Raw genomic sequence first — 16,672 nt, forward strand, 5'->3', positions numbered from 1 at the left:
GCGCCCCAGCCCCAGCCCCTAAGGAACAGCAGCCTCAACAGGGATGTGTGCTTACTCAGGCTTGGGACTCATGGGGAGTTTGCCTGATTGCATTTATCTAATCCAGCGCGCCGCTGTGAACGGGCTTCTTTGATGCTGCGTGGCCCAAGGATGTACGAGGCATCCGCCCCCAACCTTTCCCCCCCCTCTCTTTGCAACAAGAAAGCAAGTCTATAATGAGAACTGATAGAAAAGAGCTTTGTAATTCAGGTGTCCTCTTTTAGAGGCCCCAGCAGAGGAGGCTAGTGCCAGCAGTGCCTCTGCATGTCCTTGAGTTTTCATAACCCAACAGGGAGTCGGGAAGAGTCCCGCTGTGGTCATATTTGAGACAGGCTGCAGAATTCCCCACTGTGCCCGAGGACTCTCCAAACAGCAGAGACAGATGCATGCTCTGGTAGGAAGCAAACAGTTAAGCTAGCAAAGAATGGCTGCCCATCTGGATGGGTCTCCCCGCACTTTGTAATGTAAATGCAGAGCTTATATACTGTGGTGATGGGAGCTTTAGAAATGCAGAGAGGTTGCACCTAGGGGACCTGGCCAAGCCATTGTACGATTCTCAAATGGAGGAGATTGGGGTGGAGATAGGCATTTTGCCTTTCTGTAGCAATTAAGGGCTGCAACGGCTGTGGAAAGTTGGAGTTGCCCCTATTTCAGTGCTCGGGAAACTGATGCCAAGGCCAATACTTTCCACAAGGCCCCCATTAACCGAGACTTAGTGCTGAGGCACCATGATTCTGACTCATGGGCGGGGGACCCAGAGGTTCACCTCGACCAACCGGTGTTTAAAGCAATGCTTGGGCTTTCTACACTTTGCCCTCTAAAACCTGCCACTCAGCATATGTGGGTCAGCAGACTTGCTGAGAAAGGGTAGGACTTGTGTGGTGCAGGGGGGCATCGCTTGGAAGACAGGATCTTCAAGAAAGTCCAGAGCGGGGGTTAAAATTTTGAAGGATGCTTGCTCCATCCCTGCCTTTGCTCATCCCTGTTTTGCTAGTGTCCTGGTGGCAGTTAATGTCCGTTCCTCTGAGTAAGCCACCCCCGGTCCAACTGGTTGTACTACAAGAAAAAAATGCCTTTTTCTTTCTGCTTGTACCCTACAGCAGGGCACCTCTGTTCCTCCTCCACCCAGCCCTGGCTGTTGCTGCCTGTCTCTGATTTCACACGCAGGGGCAGAGCTGTGACAACGGCTCAAATTGGATGGAGTAAATTGCTGCTTATGAAACTTATGCAGCTGTGCCTCTGATGGAGTTAGGCTATAAGGTGCAAATCTACTCTGCCTTCTGCCAGACTTCAGATAAACCCGGCTATCTATCTCAGCCTGAACCCAGCTCTGTTATGTGGGCCCTGCAGGAGGCTCTTTGCAGTTGCTACCAAAGGCCCTGATCATTAGGAAATGATTAGCTTGCCCTTTTCCAAATTAGCCATGTTGCATGTGGGAAGAAGTTCAATTTGCTAATGACATTACTGCAAACACGAGGTCATTACAGAGCCGGGAGAACAGAGGCAGCTGTTGCAATCGCTGGTGCCTGTTGAAGCTCATTTAAATTGAAAAGCTGGATTGCCTTAACTTTGGGCACATGGATGAGGGCAAAGAGGTGTGGTTCAATACGGCCCGTCTCTCGGACACAGAGCTTTCTCCCCTCTCTGCTGGACATTATGGTATTTCATTCATCTAAATCAAAGAACAGATGACATCAAATTTGTGGCCATTTGCATTTTTATAGTTGTCTGTATCCTGCATGGGATAACTGCTCAGAGCTTCCCCAGGCACAGCTCTGATTTTTCTGATCCCAAAAGCAGAAGGCTCTCCATTATGGGGTGCGTGACACACTCATGAACAATTAGGGTCCCCCTGGTAGAGGCCACTGACGTGTGCTCACACACGCATAGCAGCTCACAGCCCCGCTTTGTAGGCCCTTATTTACGTTCTGTGCAACGAACTGGGTATTTTGTACTATTACTTGGCTTTGCGTCTGCTCCCTTGAGAAGCAAAATCCAGCCAGTATGAACTATCGGATCAGGGGGAAAAATTTCCTGGGTGTGCTTGGGACTGCTGAGTAGAGCAACTGGCCTTTTCACTTGCTTCTGCAGCTGCAGAAAGACACAGAGCTTACAAAGGACTGCAGTGTGTGTGTCCTTTTCCCTTCGAAGCACCTAACTTTTTCTTCTTTTTCCACAAGCACAATATCTGCCCCCCGAGCCCCATTCCCTTTGGTGTTTCCTCTGCCCTGATCCTTATTCTGAATACAAGAGGTGGCTGAAGTGGTACAGAGCTAGCAATTTGGCACTTTCCTTTAAGGCCAGTAGAACCCGTTTGCTGTTACGTGCTGCTTTGTGCCATCCATATACGTTAAAGCCTTTTACAAAATGTAGATGCATCTGATCCTGCGAGCAGTAGCCCTACCAGAAGGTAATTAATTAGGTGGGCATCATGAGTTCACGGACAGTTTGGGGAGCCTGACTGTAAGTCTCTAACCTGTAGAGCTTCCATGGATTGCAGGGAGCTGGGAAAAAAGTGTGGAATATGCTCTTCACTGCTTAGAAGTCCGTGTGAATCCGTAGAAGGTTAGTTGCCTAAGGTACCCCGGTCCTCTAGTGAATAAGCTCTGGGCCAAAATGCGCTCTCTTGCTAATGCCTGTTATTCTGCTGTCTAGTTAGTTGGTAGGAGTTTGTGCTTTTGGAGGCTACATGTTCTCTCTCGGGGACAGCAGAAAAAGATAAGGTTGACCAGATGAGCGAGACGTGGAAGCGGGGAAGTCAGCGGGGACAACAGCATCTAATGTACATTAGAATTTCTTTTTGAGAGATGGATGGGATGCTGTGGGTGAGACTATCGGATAAGCAGGATGCTGAGTTACTGGATCTGGGCCGACGGGAACCTGGGGTAGAGCCTACGCAGCAAGACTACGTGGGGCTGCTAATAATTGCGGTATTTGCCAATGCTTTCCTCTTCACTTTTCCCAGGAAATACGAAGCAGCTTGCTGAGTTTTTTTAATGGAAACTTTGATGTATTACTTGGCGTTTCCATATTATTATTTCCACTCTGTGCCTGTCTTGGGAATATCAGTTTATAGTTTATGACTGGGGAAAGGCTTGCACAGAAAGCACCGCAAGTGCTAGGTTTGACCAGGTTATTTATCTAGCTGACCGTAAATATTGTAAGATGGCATCGTGAATTTAGCGCTGTAGCCTGTATTCTCAGCAGGAGAATTTTTGTTCATTCTGTATTAAAATATTCAGATGTTTGAAAGAGCACAGCTTGCATATAGGCCCCAACACAAATGGGCAGATGTTCAAATGCCAGAGTGCTGAGTTCTTTTGACAACCAAAGGCAGACAAGTTTCTTTGGGTAAATCCGCTCTCTTTTATTATACCAACTAAAATCTTTGTTGGTTCCTTCAGTGATCCGTTACCTTTAACAACCAAAGGTACTGGATCACTGGAAACCTGGCCCCACGCTGTCTTGAATCGCTAACTTAGCATAACAACAAAACTCCCAAATGGGTATAATGTGATGTTTTTAGGATGTCACCCAGGTGATGTTTCTAGGATGTCATTCCACCACAATTCTGCAAAATGCAAGCATTGCTATGCAACATGCACCCTGGTGCCTACACAGATAGCCTTTCATCATTGTGGCGTAGGAGTGAAACGACATGGCCGTGAACAGTTCATAAATTGGCTGGAAACGAACACCCGCTGATACCGAGCTTGTGGCACGTTATAATTTATCCAGTTCCTGAATTCTTTCCCCACATGGAAGGTGAGATTGACCCTCCTCCCTTTCGATAGGCCTTGATCTCCCAATAATGAGCTTTTCTCCTTTTCTTCTGCTAATTGAGCGTCTGCCACCCTTGAGAATGTCTCCCAGACCCTCCCCTCTGCTGTGTTTCACTATGCCTGCCTGGCTTCCTGGGATCAGACTTGATGGAAAATGTCTTGCATTTGGAAGCTTGTCTAACTCTATCCCCGTAGTTGGTTCACTACAAGAAGACTCCCTAAGAATTTCTCGCTTATTATTGTGGACACCAACGGCTCATGGCTTTTCCTACCTGCCATCTCTTTCAACCTAAGTGGTGGAAACCGACTTGGCTGAGCTAAGAGGAAGGCGTCCCTAGTGCAGGGAGCAGTCTGTACTCTCTCTTGCACATCTTGGCTATGACACTTTGCTCGCGTAGAAGCAGAAGATAGTTCACTCATACCTTAATTTGGTCCCAGCACGAGAAGAGAAGAATCATGTCCAATCGCTCCCTTTTTTCCCAGGCTTTCTTGTCAGATGCTGGAGAATGTAGCTGCCTCTGTGGGTGTTTCAGGCCCAATTCAGATTCTCTGGCTCTGTCTCTGTCCCAAACTTATGAGCTCGCTCAAATGAGCAACTGTCTTCCTCTTTCTCTGCGTCCCTTGCATTTAAAAAGGCTGCACATGTTTATGTTTCCAGTGCGAGAGGGGCCTTTCCTTACTGCCCTTTGGCCAATCCCAGGGCTAGTCTGTTTGAGCCTGTTTGCTCATTGTGGAGACTGGCAGCCTCTACTTAATGCTTTTTCAATGTGGGGTTTATTTTGCTCCCTGCATCCAGCTGTGTGCATGTGGGCAGGGGGGACGGGACACCAGGAGATGGTCAGTTTATCCCCTTTACATGCCCATTTGAACAAAGTGAATCAACAGTTGTGTAGGAAGTGATTAACTAAATCTCTTTGCTAATATCCAGACTCTGCCACCCAGTCTTTGGGGATCTAAAAAGCAATGTCCATTGTAGTGTCCACAGCAAACATTACCGGATTAGAAGGAAAAAAACCAGTAGCCAACCAGATTAACATCTGGAAACAGGAAATCCTCTAAATTGTCCTTGAAGAATTCAGTAGTTGGATTTTTTTTCCAGGCGGAATACGAACCATGGCTACATATATTGCATGGCTGTGAACAAACCGCCGCTTGATGCTTGACCCCCTTTGGCCAAGTACTGAAGGTGTTTGCTTGAACCACCTGCTTTCTCATATTGGAGTGACTATACTGTTACATTTTGATTATTGCTTTCAGAAGGAAGTGCCGAACCTGCTAAAACAACCCAAAAAACTTGACCTTTGCCCTGAAAAATTCTGCAGTTTTACAAGAGTTTGGCTAACCATTTTTACCATAGGATCTTCCATCACTGGTCGTGCACTGTGCCGGGACCGTACATACAGAAATGTCACAACAAAGGCTGCCTTTCTGGTACCTTACCCCAAAATCTCCCTAGAGAAAGCTTGTTTTAAGTTACGCACATAATCCCAGGTGCTTGCTTCGGTTAGGTCTAGAAACACCGGAATATTTTTGCGTGTTTGTGGTGCTCTCCATGGTCTGACAGCTGAAATCTGGTGTACATTAGTGGCGGCTCGCAAATTGTGTTCAAAGTGGGCATTGCCATTCCTGCTTCGTGGACAGAGGAAGTGACTTGCACAGGGTCACAGAGGGTGCTACGTCTGTGGCAGAAGTAGTAGAGACTCGGGATTTGTAGGATTTCTGGTTTACAGCCTTGTGTGTTAACTGCCAAGCAGTGTTTCGTCTTCAGTCAGTTTTGAACTCTTTCAGAGGTTTGCTCATCATTAGTAGAAGAGCAGCTTGTCTGGAAACGAAGCTCTGGACATTAGAACTGGATTTTTTTTTTTCTCCCTTAGCTAATGCAGAATTGCTCCCTTCCCTAAACTCTCTCTGGTGCTGTGTCCAGAGTCTGCTGTCCATCCAGCTGGACTTCCCCAGAGGCTTATGGAGCCTGTTAAAGCTGAGCTGAGTTTGCCGTGAGCCGGGTAAAGTCACGGACTCTGGCAACTGAGTCAAATTTGGCAGGTTGCTTTGAGTTTTGGACTTCATCCTCTAGTTATCAGCAGGGAACCTGGTTTTCTCTGATTTAAAAAAAAATAAAAAAAGTCTCCACTGTTACAGTGAAACACCACTAATATATAGTATTGTATTTGTTTGTTTATTTATAGGTCTGTATACATACCTAGATACATAAGAAGCAAGAATTTCTTATGTATAAATAAAATAAATTCTCACTTATGTTTGTGTGTGCGTGTGTGTACATACGTGTGTATAAACTATATGTTAGGGGTGTTTCATTTTAAGCGTGGGAAACTCTGGATTTGGGGTTACTTTTTTTTAACTGGAAAATGGGGATTTTTTAAAAATCAGAAAACCAGGATCCCTGCTTATCAGAGGGGATAAATGCTGTCTGCTGAAGCTGAATTCCCTTTTAGATCAGAAACGGAGTTACCACTGGTATTGTTTCCTGAGCAGGCAGAACTACAGCCTCAGCCCATGGAAACGGAGCTTCTGATTCTTGGCTGTCTCCTGCTGGTTCTCTTAATGATGCCTCCTTCACCTTTACAAAACCCCTTTGTAGTGTAAAGCACAGTTTACATCAGCCTGGTTAATGGGCCTTGCCAGTTAATAGCCAAGCCCTGGGGTCACCACAAACAGGACACAATAGGAGGAGGGGGCAGTGTCTTCAAAATGAGCCGGAGCTCTCCTCTGCATGCCTTCTTGGGAGGTCATTTTTGAGGTCTTTGCTTTGCAAGCAGCATCTGGGGCTGCCAGCGTAGCACAAAGGGGCCAGGATTGTGAGAGAGGGGATTGTAAGAACAGTTTGGCGACCAAACGTACCTTTTGGCTTAACCTATTTTTAATTGTAGCTGCCGTGGGTGGAGGGAGCAGCCGCTGTCGTTGCATTTCACCTACAGGCGTGGATCAGTGAGCCAGCTCGTAGATGCCCTTTCTCTGCCTCTCCCATTGGAAGTACCAGCTGGAATGAGGACAGCAGCCCTCAGCTCACTGGAGTGCTGGTACATGTTGCTTTCACAAGTGCACACAGCTAGGCTGAATTGGGCCAGGAGCACGGGCATCATGACAAACTGTATCTCCCATTCCCAGATGCTCTGGCATCCCTTATCCTGCATCACGTTTATTGCGTATTGTCTGGTGCTGTCTACTTTTATTAGGAGCTACGTGCAGCCAGGCACGTAAAACTGCCCAATGCGCTTCCACTTCCACAGGCATTTTAAAGATTAGCAGATTAAGTGCGACCTGACCTCATGGTGTTTAAAGAGTCTTCAGACAACACAGGTATCTGGAAAGTTGTGGCTCCGTGTTGTCCTGCCTGTTGTCCCTCCCCATGTTGTTTTTCGTGGGTCTCTCCAACTCCTGCTTTGCATTTCGCTGTGTCCTTTTGCTCCTGCCACTTTGAGCTTCTGATTTCCTCTGTTTTGTTAAACTGTCTGTGTTGGGGAAATCATATTATTATAATTATTATCGTAATCTCTCAGCACCACCGCTCTTTTAGGGTATTTATTCTCACAACAGCCCTGTGAGGTAGGGGAGTGCTGTTATCTTCATTTTATTGAGGATGGGAGGAAGGGGCTAAATGAATGGCTTAAGGTCCCACAAGGAAACGGAGACAGAGCAGGGCTCTGGATGATGCCCTCACTACTGGATCATCCATCCTGTCTATGGGAGGAAACTTTGATTGTGGGTGTTGTGAGTTTGTTACAGATAGAAAAAGAATACGTGCAACCCACTTTTTTTCTGCCATTACTCCAGAGGGAATGGAGGCCTTACCATAAATACCTGAAAAAATCCTAGTGTGACCCCTGACAGACAGCAGAGCTCTGAAAATGTTGCTGTCTGAGATGAGAGACGAGTTATCAGTCCTGGCTGGCAGCGGCCGCTCCACAGTATGGTGAGTTTGGAGTTTACCTACTCAGATCAATGAATGAAATATAGAAGCTTTAAGTTAGCCAGGTAATCGCTCAATGCACAGAGGTGATAGAGAGCAGCAAGCAAGCAAGGCACAGAGAGGCTGGCCTACGTTACCCGCCTGTCAGTGCTTCTGCAACAGAAAAAGCACTTATTTTGCCTGCCTGTTTGAGAGACAGCGGAGAGAAAAGAAATCTTTCCGCTGTTGTCCAGACCCCCTGAAGGGGATCATCTAGCAGCTGGGTCATGCAGCTGGGATCTCAAAAGAAGTTCTGGGGAGGTGATTTGGATGAAGTGACAGTCTCATCAGCGCCCAGTTCTGGACTCATTTGCTCAGAGCAGCACTGATTTGCTGTCAGTTTTCTGTCGCCGTTGGTGCTGGAGAAGCGCTTTGGTTCCCTCACTTGTTTTAGGCTTTTGCAGCGTCTGACAAGCGGCCTTGGGAAAGGACCATTTTCATGCAAAAGGATGCTCTGATAACCGCGCTATTGAGGCAGTTTTAGCTGGTGAACAGAAGATGGAAGCAGATTTCCTCTGAAGTTTATTCTTCTTTTCAGGGTGCAAAGCAGGGTAGCATATGCCTGTAGGATTGTAAAGCATTTTGAGATCAGTCAGGATGAAGGGAAGCTGCGTGCGTGAAGGCCAGAACGGTCCATTATGACCTTTGATTTCGATCTGCATAACACAAGCCAGATAATTTCAACCAGCAATTCCTGCAGTGGGAGGAATCGTAGTCTCCTATTATGTAAGTGAGCCCTTAAGAGCTCAGGAACTCGTGGCTGTACTAGAGGATTTCTGTGTTGAAAGGCATCCAGATATTGATTTAATTTTTCCAAGCGATGATGAATGTACTGCTTCCCTCAGCAGCTTGATCTGGAAGTCCATTACCTTCCCTGCTATTAATTGTATATTATTTCCAATTTGAATTTTCTAACTGCAGCTTCCGACATTAAATGGGAATGCTAGTGGAATACACAATGAGATGCCTCCAACCAGACCCTCAAACCCCGCCAGCCCTTGCCCCCAGGGCAATGAACATGCTTCTGAACAGTCCCTCTTCGCTCCTCACCTCTGCTTTGGAATAGGATTAGGGATTCCTTTGCCCTAATTGAATTTCCTTTTGGTGAGGGGGAGCACAGCTACTCTGTTTGTGTTAGCCTTTGTAATTGGCAGCTGCAGGAAGAGCGTGGTGGGGCTGTCCTAGCAAACTTATTTTGCAAATCCCAGAGTAGACTTGGACCCCGTAGAGATAATGACACCTTTGTCCTTCCCCACTGGGTTATAGAGGCAAATGGGATAAGCAGAAACCTTAAGGAATGCCCAACCTCCAATGTAGGGGCGGGCAGTTATTTCAGGGGGAGGGCCGCTTTACTGATTTTTGGCAAGCCCTCGAGGGCCAGGGGCGGATAAATATAAATTTCCTACATTTTTTAGGGGCCCCGCGGGCCTGATAGTATGGCTTGGCAGGCTGCGTCTGGCCCGTGGACCGCATTTTGCCCACCCCTGCCCTAGCAGGTTGTTGGTTGCAGCCATGCTGGTCTTGGGACGTAACCTCTAGCGTGGTTTTTGGTCTGAATGAGGTGCCAGAGGGGTAAATGCATGATTGAGACAGGAGACTGTTGAACCCCTGTAAGGCGGAGGGACCAGTGCAGCTCTGTGAGTGCCGTTTTTGTCTTTGTTTGTATACAGTTTTCAAGGAGAGAGTGCCTCGTAGGATAGCACGTCAGGGACTCATTAGTACACAGCCTAAAACATCCATTCGCTCCGCTACGGGTGATAGCGGTGTGCAGGAGTGAAAGGCCAAGCGCTGGTGGGCTCCTGTCTACAGCAAGGGAAGGTCGGGTGAGTTGCTGGCTGCCGTGGGGTTCACGTTTGTCCCTTGCTAGGGAGCAGAAGGGTGCGTTGGCCACGCTTTGTTCCTCCAAAAAGCTGCCAGGGACGACGTGCTGTGTGTTTTTCTCGTGATCGCTCCCTTGGCGGCAGCCTGTGTTGAAATAAAACAAATGTCTTTTTCTGGGCAGTGGGCGAGCCAGAGGATGCTCACTTTCCCTTCCACGGAGAAACAAAAATAATCAGTAGGCTAGTGAAAATGCCTCCCCGGAGAGCAATAGGCTCGCCAAACAACAGCTGAGGCTGTGTAAATGGTGATGGATTCGAGCTACATGGAGCTTTCCTGTCTCCCCAGCACAGCAGGTGGCCTGCTGCTTTATCATGGAGTTACTTGTGTCCGTTTCCCTCCAGGGTTGGGGTGTCGGGGCAAGTGACATTAAAGCTGTCAGGATCACCCCGTCTCCCCAGGACTGGATTAGAGGGTCGGTTAACACCGTGGCTAATCCTGCAGCTGGTGCCTGCCCGAGCTCTAGAGGTGGCTAATTGAATTTAATAGCTATGGGTGGGCCTGAGCAGAGAAGTTTGGTCCAGATCTGACGGTTCGGTTGGGTCCTGTTTCTATTGCCTGGACCTATATAAGGCAGAGGTGGCTGCTTTGAAGTCAGGGACCAGCATCCAAATGGTTCTCAGATTCTGCGCTGGGGAAGGCAAGGGAGCAGGCAGGCCTCCCCTTCTGCCCAGCTCTGCCTCCAGTTTGGGGCAAGTTAAAAGAGTTGGCAGAGTTGCATGCGGTTTCTGGCACTTTATCGGGCCCACATCCCAGATGATCCCAGAGTGCTCGACAGCCGGTAGCCAGATTCCAGTCAGGTGGAAGTAGTGGTCTTGTTCACTGTGCAGATTTCTGCCCCTTTGCCAGTCCCCTAAACGAGCTGTTCTTGAATCTTGAGCTGTGTGTAAGGCTGCGCATAAATCCTGCAGAGACAAGGGGTTGTCTAAAGTCTCTGAAGGTCTTTATTTATGAACTGCGTGCTGCTGTCGGCAATAAATAACTTTAATTACAGTAAATACAGTAAGTTCACAAGGTTTCCTTTTTGTTTTCTTAAAAAAATAGGGTACAACAAATGATCAAGAAGAAAACTGCCCCTGTCCCCGTCCACTGAAATCAGATTAAAATATTCACAGCAGAGGGTTTGTACAGATGAAGGGGTAGCATTGCAGGTTTTGTGCAGAGGAGAGTTGGGCTCTTGAGTGACTCGTTAAGAGCGATGCCTGTGGCATCCAAATGATTCTTTGGGCCAACCTCCCGCCAATACGAGAGCCCAGAAGGTTTGTTTCTGCTCTTTTGGAAATGGGAGGTTCTCTGGCTTTCCACCCAAGTAGTTGACTGCAGAATTTAGCCCAGTGGATAGAACAAAAAACCACAGTATTTGTTGCTGAAAATCCGATAGCATCAGGTGGAAGATGATAGCATATTAAATATCAACGCATCGCAGCTGTGTAGTTTTTTGTGCTACTCCACACCTGTCCTTTAAGCCTCGCAATACCTGAGCGAGGCAAGTATGGTTACTGATGAGGAAGTCAGGCCCAGCAAATGCAAGAAACTGTCCTCAGGGAGCCAGAGGCAGTGCTGGGAACGGTACCCTGGCCAGTCCTGCCTTCAAGTCCCATAACCTAATCCCTAAACCACACAGCCGTGCCAATTAAGCAGAGAGGATTCCTAATGAGGCGGGAAATTGGTTTCTAGTGTGATGCAAAGGTGCAAGTCTAAGCCATTCATTCACCCTGGTTTGAAGCCCAAGTTTTCTCCCCCAGCTTTGAGCACCTTTCCCTTTAACTCCACCTTGACAGAGCAGGAGGCAGACTTTTTTTCCTTTGTCGCAGACCCGCTCCCTTGGATCCCTTCCTCTCCCCTTTGCGTGGCGTTGGCCCAGCTACGGGGGCAGTATTGCAGTTTGGATCGGGGTGGGTGTGACTCATGTGTTACCTAAAATCCCGGTTAACTAACCCATGGTAGAATCCCAGTGTAGACAAAGCATAACTGGCTGCCATGTGCTAAAGCTACATTTCTCTTGCCCACGCTTGACTTTTCACCAGGTGTTACCTGACTGTCCCTGCAGCCGCCGAGCCTGAAAGTGGCCCTTTTCCCATGCCAGCGTGCCAACAGGCCATTTTTCTTCCCGCACGTCCTGCTTCTGGACCTTCACCCATGAGGTTTCAATGGTACGTCGTCCCGCTTCTCTGTGGTTCTTCACACCTTCCTGCGGCCTTTCCTGCTCTGCTGCTTCTGAGGCTCAGCGCCAAACAAAAATCCTCAGGACAATCAAAACTCATATTCGGCAGAAGCGGACTGAAAAATCCATTTGCAGCAACTGTGAGGCTCTGTCTCCGTGATAGGCAAAGGGGTGACTGCAGTCTGTGTTTGCATACTTGAGCTAGCTGTAAACCACCTAGGTTGGCAATGTAGCCTGGCAACGTGAAGCCAAGTCCTGGCTAACTGCCCTAATAGTTCCCCAGGGTCACGGGCAGTTTTGCGGCCTCTGGTGAACGTGGTACCGTTGCAGCTACACCATTACAGGTGCCTGAGCTAGTTCAGATGTGTTTATACAGAGCTGCTGTTGCACCCTTTGCTTGCAGTGGAGCCTTACTGAGTCACAGCAGTTTGTGCTTTCAGTCTGTGAAATGTGCACTAATGAATGACATGTTGGTCTAATAAAAGGTATCATTTTGGAACCAAGAGTTCTATGTGCGGTGAAGTGGTTGTATTAACTCAGTGTTACAGAAAGGGAATCTGAGGCACAGAGGTGGCTTTCTCCAGACTATAGAGGGTGTCAAAGTCTGGATTACCACTAGGGAGCTCTTACTCAAAGTCCTGTGATCGTGTGTGTGTGTGTGTAACAGTCCTAAATACAATTAAGCTGCTACAAAAACTGCCAGGTTTTTTTAAATTTGCATTTGAGTAATGACAATACTGAAAAATTAATACAAAGAACTGCACAAGCTATGAAGAAATAAAATTGAGGCCCGCTGACTTTCAAAAGGACTTGGACTTCTAAGTCGTGAAGGCTCTTTTGAAAATGTTACCGACTGTAATTGAGATACTGGAACGTGTCCCGTCCATTTGCCGTGCAGAGCAACGGTTACAAAAGTCAATTTACATCAGAAACATTCACGCGGTTTGTTACGCCTTCCATGAAATATGTCAGTGATTCAGTTAACCATAGGTTTGTTTGGAAAATGCATTAACCTTCATCCAGAGGAAAATGCTGCTATTGAAACCTCAGTGGTACTGTCACGTGCAGATCTTTTGTTTGTGCCTAACCATATTATTCAATCCCTCACTTTCCTAACACTGCAAGATTCACTAACATGGTTGTAGCCACCAGTACAGGCAGCTGGGATGTAAGCGCTTCCACAGGATTGTGCCCAGATAAGATCCTTTTAAAATAACCTGAGCTTGAATGGAACAAAGATGCTGAACTTTTAGCCTCTGAAACCTGTTGGAGTATCTAGCATAACACTCTTCATTGGTGGGTACGTTTCGGGCTAAATGGAGTCCATACAAAACGGTCACGTGCTATAGAAATGCATGCTGCTCATGCTTCAGGTAGTCGGGACAAGCCGTGGAGGTGCAGGCATCTCAGCTCCTGTGGTGCACGTGCAAAAACAGGCCATTTCTGTCTCCCTTTAAATCAAAGCCATGGTGCACCAGTGGGCATCGGTGCCTTTCAGAGGTAGGCCTGGCTCAAGGGTTCGCTGCCTGAAATCGGTGTGAAACATCCAGCAGCAGAGCCTTTTCTGTTGGCTGCAAAACCAGGACAGCCCCTGCCTGTGTTAAAAGAGTCTGTCCCGGAGATGCAACAGCCCTGTTACGCATGATGGGGACAGTGTATGCCCCAATCTGGAAAGGGGCTGAAGATGCCCAATATCCTACAGGCTTGTGACGTGAGAGAGCCAAGACCTTCTGAATCCCAAGCTCAGCTCCACGCCGATTCTCTGGGCAAGCAATTTAACATCTCTGCCCTAGACTCCTCTTCTGTAAAATAGGGTCAAGGCTTGTCGACACCAGGGCTTGCTGCAAGGATTATTTAGTTAACGTTTGTGCAGTGCTTTAAAACTGTGTAGCTTGTATAAGAGATAAGCTTTGCAGTTGTTGTTGCCATGGCTATAACCAGTTCTGCAGCATCTCCTCCAGTCTCTCTAAGTCGTCAGCTCAGCTCCGTTGTCCAAGCATCTGTGTGACTCAGCCCCAAGCTTCTTTAGCGGGCTTAGTTCCTAATTCCCCCCGTGCCTCAGCTTTACTGGGACAAAGGAGGAAGCCCCGACAGGCCTCAAATGGCAAGATAACACAGCCTCTGAATTATTAACAACACAATATATTTTGCAAAGGAAAGCTTCAATAAAATGTTATTTTTAAAAAAAATATTAAAATAAAACATACAAAAATATAGAAATAATTTAGTTTTAAACAGCTGTCATCTATTAACGTTGTAGCAATCTGGCAGGGTGATTTGGTGCCAGGTAGATTATGGTGCAATAGTACAAGCTGTGTAACTACAGGGAGGTAGCTAAATGCTATGGACAAAACTCCTGGTGAAGCTAAATAAAATTCCTTCCGCTTGGCCTGTATCTGTTCCTTTGCCCATCCAAACAGTACGAGTCTTTTACTTACTTTCCCCAGGGGATTTAGTTATAGGGGAAATCAGGAAAGTGCTCCCTGTGCCTTCTCTCTCAATGTTTAGCAATTTCCTGTTCCATGGCATGGATGTTTCCTCTCCTCCACCTCTCTCTATTTTCCTTTTATTCGCCAAATATATTAAGGTTCATTCTTAACCTTAATTCCCAGCTTTCAGACCCTGTGTGTTGCTTCTTGCTGTTAGGATTCTACCAGTGTATTTCCTTGCTAGATAAAGCATGTTGTATGGGACAGATGCTATGAGATTATAATGGGATCTTGCTGGTGTATTTGGTGGGGTATAACTAATCTAGATGGCCAGGGATTTATGCACCTAAGCCCCTAAGCATGTGCTTAGGTCCAGGGTGCAGCCGCCTTTTGAAGTGATTGCCCAGAGTGAACTATCCATGACCCCCATATGACACCTAGGGTGAGACTGTGTTTTTCGGACATGGCCCGTAGAAGAGGGGCTGTGCAGAAACGCACCGTCTCCTGGAGAGCACTGGGGATGCGCTAGCACCAGGATCTCCCTGGTCACATCTACAGATCTGTTTAGGAAAATCGACTTACCCACTGCGCTTGGCCTGCCCGCCCCGTTACCTTCCAGCTCTCCTGTTTCATCCTGACCTGGGGCAGTCTTAGCAGTAGCATCCCTTGCACTCCTGCGGGGCTGCAATTCTGACCAGACGGTACCCAGACTGGAATTTAGTGAGGTCTGTTTATTCCCCCCTATGCTGCCAACACACATACGCACTTGCCAAAGCCACTGACATCTTGTAAAGACCAACCAAAATCTAGCCTTTAGTGTCTGGGCACCATCTGCATAGTTTATCAATCAGCTAGGATTAAAAATTCCAACTAGCAACCTCAAGGAGGAAAGCTGAGGGTCCGGCCCCTTTATTTGTGGAAGTCAACTTCATCACGTCGGATCTACGCTGAAAGGTCTCCTTAGGAGTTTGGCTTCTAGTTCCCGTTTGTACTTCTGACGCCCTCCCCCCTTTCCATTTGAATATCCGAACACTTTTTCTTATGTGGACATATACATAAAATAATCCTTATACATTGAGAGGAATGCATGTGGTTAACTTTGTCGAGGAGTCAGGATGCTAATAGTCATCGGTCTGAACAGAACTTTGTCTGGCAAGCTTGTGTTTAGCCGGAAGAAGGAAGGAACTGCTCCCAGTGGTTTTTTATGCTATTACTTCATCAGAGAGATGCTCGCTAAAATTGATCGGTTCAGTGGGGAGCAAACTCCAAGGAGCGAGTGGAGGTGGGATCATAACAGGTTTCCTGAACCCTCCTGGTTAATTTTCCATGAAGTTGGACAGGGCAAAGGTTCTGGCACCCAACGCAGAAACAGTATTTCAGTCGCTTCCCTTTCCGGCACGCTGACCTGCAAATGTAACCCCAGGTTATGCCGCTGTGAATAAGATTGCTGAGCTCAGCAGTAATGTCCAATAGGAAGAAAGAATAGATGGGCAAATATCCTTGAAAGAGAGCCTGGGAAATACCAAAGAGAGCTTGAAATTGTCCTGCGGTAAACTTTGGTCATTCGGTTACTTCCCCGTTGAATTTACAGATTACATGGAGCACCAAACTCTTCCCAGCCAGCCCAGTCTCTGAAGCAGCTCAGTACTGCCACGCATCTCCAGGACATCAAGATACCTCCTGTGGTTGGTTGCAGGCATGCATCTCGCATGTGAGAAGCCAGACTGAGTTATTGGTTCGACTTTGATCTCACAACCAGGGGCTATGGTCAAGGGCTTGGCTAGATGGCAACCATTGATGCCAGGAAAGGGAATCTCTTCTGGGCCCAGATCTTCCCCATTACTGCATCATTGGCTTCCTTGAGTCACTAGTCCTTAAAGTATCTGGGATCCGCCACACTATCGCTCCTCTTCCTCCCCACCGTAAGACACACGTTCCCTCTTTGCTGAAGATGAGGTCTGCCAACATCTCTTTTATAGGCTGGATCTCTGGGACTCCAGAAAAGTATCCCCTCTCCTCTTATGCAAAGAAAAAGATAGGAACAACGCAGCAGCAACAAAAACTAACTTCTGGGATGGGGTAACACTGAACGTCGCAGCTCATGGCGCGATCAGTATGTGTAGTAGTAAGGGGCTGCAAGTTGAGACCATTAAAGCATTTCACCTGTCATCCATCAGCACAACTGAAGCACTGGCCTCGTCATCCTCCTTTGGAACAAGCATGGCAGATAAATCCTTCTCTCTTGCGGCTTTATCTTCTTAAGCAGCTATCCTTGGGGAGAAAAAAACCCGCCAATAATTCTCCCTTATCTTTGAACATCACAGCTGTCAGCTCAGGTTGTAACTGTGATTTATATGGAACATGCTGATCATATTGAAATCCCCCCCCCCCCCCAACTTTTTTCTTTTCTTGG

General features: G+C 47.3%; 1 long non-coding RNA gene across 1 annotated transcript; it reads left to right on the forward strand.

The window, feature by feature from the left end:
• Nucleotides 1–6,200: 6,200 nt before the first annotated feature.
• Nucleotides 6,201–14,947, forward strand: LOC109317743. The gene is made up of 2 exons (XR_002103111.1): nt 6,201–7,752; nt 11,694–14,947. It is a non-coding gene; the product is annotated as an uncharacterized LOC109317743 (long non-coding RNA).
• The last annotated feature ends 1,725 nt before the right edge of the window (nt 14,948–16,672 follow it).

This window comes from Crocodylus porosus, unplaced genomic scaffold (genome assembly GCF_001723895.1).
Source record: "Crocodylus porosus isolate Cpor-Errol unplaced genomic scaffold, CroPor_comp1, whole genome shotgun sequence".
Taxonomy (NCBI): Eukaryota; Metazoa; Chordata; order Crocodylia; family Crocodylidae; genus Crocodylus; species Crocodylus porosus.